Source organism: Cannabis sativa, chromosome 3, assembly GCF_029168945.1.
Source record: "Cannabis sativa cultivar Pink pepper isolate KNU-18-1 chromosome 3, ASM2916894v1, whole genome shotgun sequence".
Classification (NCBI taxonomy): domain Eukaryota; kingdom Viridiplantae; phylum Streptophyta; class Magnoliopsida; order Rosales; family Cannabaceae; genus Cannabis; species Cannabis sativa.
In genome coordinates, this window is record NC_083603.1 from 30358492 (window position 1) to 30362206 (window position 3715).

Here is a 3715-nt window from a genome sequence, read left to right on the forward strand (position 1 = left end):
ATCTGCGTAACTCTTACATGCGCTTTCTGTGAGGCAAGCATTCTAGCTTTTATCTTCTCTATTGCCTCATTGGTCCGCCGCACCGACTCGGACCTAGGTATTTCCTCTCCCCTGTCTCATCCCAGTGGATAGGGGATCTACATTTCCTACCGTATAACAGTTCATAGGGAGCCATCCCTATCGTACTCTGATAACTGTTGTTGTAAGAAAATTCTATCAACGGTAGATACTTATTCCATGAGCCTTCAAAGTCCATAACACAGGCTCTCAACATGTCCTCCAATATCTGAATTGTCCTTTCGGACTGACCATCTTTCTGAGGATGGAATGCTGTGCTGAATTTCAGCTTTGTACCCATTGCTCGTTGCAAACTTTGCCAAAATTTGGAGGTAAACTTTGGATCCCTGTCCGAAACGATAGACTTCGGTACCCCGTGAAGTCTTACTATCTCTCTGACATACAATTCTGCCAACTGATCCACTGAAAATGTTGTTCTAACCGGCAGAAAATGAGCAGATTTCGTAAATCGATCCACCACTACCCAGATGGAATCAAATAAACCCGTGGTCCTAGGTAACCCGACCACAAAATCCATCGTGATATCTTCCCATTTCCATTCTGGTAGGGTTAGAGGCTGCAACAACCCTGCTGGTTTCTGATGTTCAGCCTTAATCTGCTGACAGGTGAGGCATCTCGATACGAATTCTACCAAATTCTTCTTCATACCGCTCCGCCAGAAGTACGGTTTCAAATCTTGGTACATCTTGGTGGTGCCGGGATGCAGAGAATACAGGGTAGAATGAGCCTCCTCAAAGATGTCATTCCTAAGTTCCACACTATTCGGAACACAAACCCTGGCTTTATACAAAAGCATCACACTGTCTGACACTGAAAAGTCCTTGGCTTGACCAGCCAACACCTCATCTCGGATCTTCACTAACTCTGGATCCGTCATCTGAGAGACTTTTATTCTTTCCAACAGATCAGATTGCAGCGTTAAGTTGTGAAGCTGACCTACCACAAACTCAATGCTGGATCTAACCATATCCTCTGCTAGCTGAGGTGAGATCTGAACCATACTAGCTACTTGCCCGGGACCTTTTCTGCTCAGGGCATCGGCGACTACATTGGCTTTTCCCGGGTGATAGAGGATTTCACAGTCGTAATCTTTCACTAATTCCAACCAACGCCTTTGTCTCATATTCAAATCCTTCTGAGTAAAGAAATACTTGAGACTTTTATGGTCGGTATAGATCTCACACTTTTCCCCGTAAAGATAATGCCGCCAAATCTTCAATGCGAAAACCACCGCGGTCAACTCTAGGTCATGAGTCGGGTATCGCTGCTCATAATCCTTTAACTGACGGGAGGCATAAGCGATGACTCGATCGACTTACATCAATACACACCCCAAACCCTGTTTGGATGCGTCACAGTAAACTACGAACTTCTCTTTGTCTGAAGGCAAAGCTAGCACTGGAGCGGTAATCAACCTCTGCTTAAGCTCCTGGAAACTAGCTTCGCACTTGTCTGACCAGATAAACCGCTGATTCTTCTTTGTAAGCTCGGTTAGGGGCATTGAAATTTTAGAAAACCCTTCCACGAACCTACGGTAGTACCCAGCTAAACCTAAGAAGCTTCTGATCTCTGTCACTGTCTTCGGTCTCGGCCAATCCCTGACGGATTCGATCTTCCCGGGATCCACCTTGATCCCATCTTTGCTCACAATGTGCCCTAGGAAGGACACCTGAGATAGCCAGAACTCACATTTCTTGAACTTGGCATAAAGCTTATGTTCTCGAAGCCGTTGCAGTACCATCTGAAGATGTAACTCATGCTCCTCTTCTGATTGAGAGTACACGAGGATGTCGTCGATAAACACAATCACACAGATATCGAGGAAATCCTTGAATACTCAATTCATCAAGTCCATGAATGCTGCAGGAGCATTGGTTAGTCCGAATGACATAACCAGAAATTCGTAATGTCCATACCTAGTGCGGAAAGCCGTCTTCGGAATGTCCTCCTCTCAGATTCTCAACTGATGATAACCCGAACGGAGATCAATCTTAGAAAAGACCGTCTTCCCCTGAAGCTGATCGAACAAATCATCGATCCTAGGTAATGGATATTTATTCTTCACCGTCAGCTTGTTCAATTCTCTGTAGTCGATGCACATCCTCATAGATCCATCCTTCTTCTTGACGAACAAAACCGGGGCTCCCCAGGGTGACACACTGGGCCGAATAAACCCTATGTCAAGCAACCCTTGGAGCTGAATCTTTAATTCCTTAAGTTCAGCTGGAGCCATTCTATACGGGGCTTTGGAAACTGGTTCCACCCCTAGTGCCAAGTCTATCACGAAGTCAATCTCTCGCTGAGGTGGTAACCCTGGAAGTTCTTCGGGGAAAACATCTAAAAATTCCCGAACCACCTTGATGTCCTCTGGCCGAATGGTATCTGGCCGAGTGGTGTCCACCACCACGGCCAGAAACCCTAAACAACCGCCGTGCAATAAATCTCTAGCTGACATGGCCGAAATCACCGGGATCCGGGATCCCTGAACTGAACCAACAAACACAAATGGTTCTTCACTTTCCGGTTGGAAGATCACCATCTTCCTTTTACAATCAATGCTCGCCGAATATTTAGATAGGAAATCCATTCCTAAAATAATATCGAATTCGACTAAACTCATCTCTATCAGATCAGCACTTAACTCTCTACCATCTATCCTGATCGGCATAGACCTAATCCACCTATTGGAGATAACCAATTCTCCGCCAGGTAATAGAGTTCCAAACCCTGATTCATATCTATCATACGGTCTACCCAACTTACTAAAGACTCTGGCCGCCACATAAGAATGTGTAGCCCCAAAATCAAACATCACTGAATATAGCGAGTTACTAATAGAAAGCTGACCTGTGACAACTGATGGGCTAGCATCTGCATCAGCCTGAGTGATAGCGAATACCCTGGCTGGAGTGGGTATCGCTGGAGCTCTCGGTGCCTCCGATCGGGGCTGGGGACAGTCCCTCTTGAAGTGTCCGGGCATGCCACAGTGAAAGCATCCCTGACCTTTGCACTCACCCCGATGGTGCCTCTTGCAGCTAGGGCACTCGGGATAGGAGAATCGGGTCTCAGTACCACCAGGACGACTCCCTCTGTTCTGGTTCCCCCGGAACCTCTTGTTCTGACTCGAGCCACCGGAAGCAGTGGGTGCTCTCTTCCTTAGATCAATGGCCGAACCACTACTCCCCCTGCTAAAGCCTGATGCAGGAGGGGTAGGAGCCCCGCCACTCACCGGAGTACTAGCTGACTCCGACATACACCCAATTGCGCCCTCAGCTCGTAGTGCCTTCTCCACCATCTGAGCATAGGTGGTGCTGTCGTCCGTGGTGATCATCAAGTCATGCCTGATCTTGGCATTCAACCCGTCCAGATACTTCTCCTTCTTGCTGAAGTCGGTCGGCACAATTCCCGAGGCTAACCTCGCTAACCGATCAAACTGAGTGGTATACTCAGTGACGCTCATATTCTCACGCTGGGTCAGGTGAGCGAACTCTTTCCTCTTGGCGCTTCTGACCGCCTCGTTGTAGTACTTTGCGTTGAAGAGTTCCTGGAACCTTTCCCAGGTCATGGTGGTGACGTCATGGATCTGAGACACCATGTCCCACTGCACTGCAGCGTCCTCCTGGAACTGGAAAGTGGC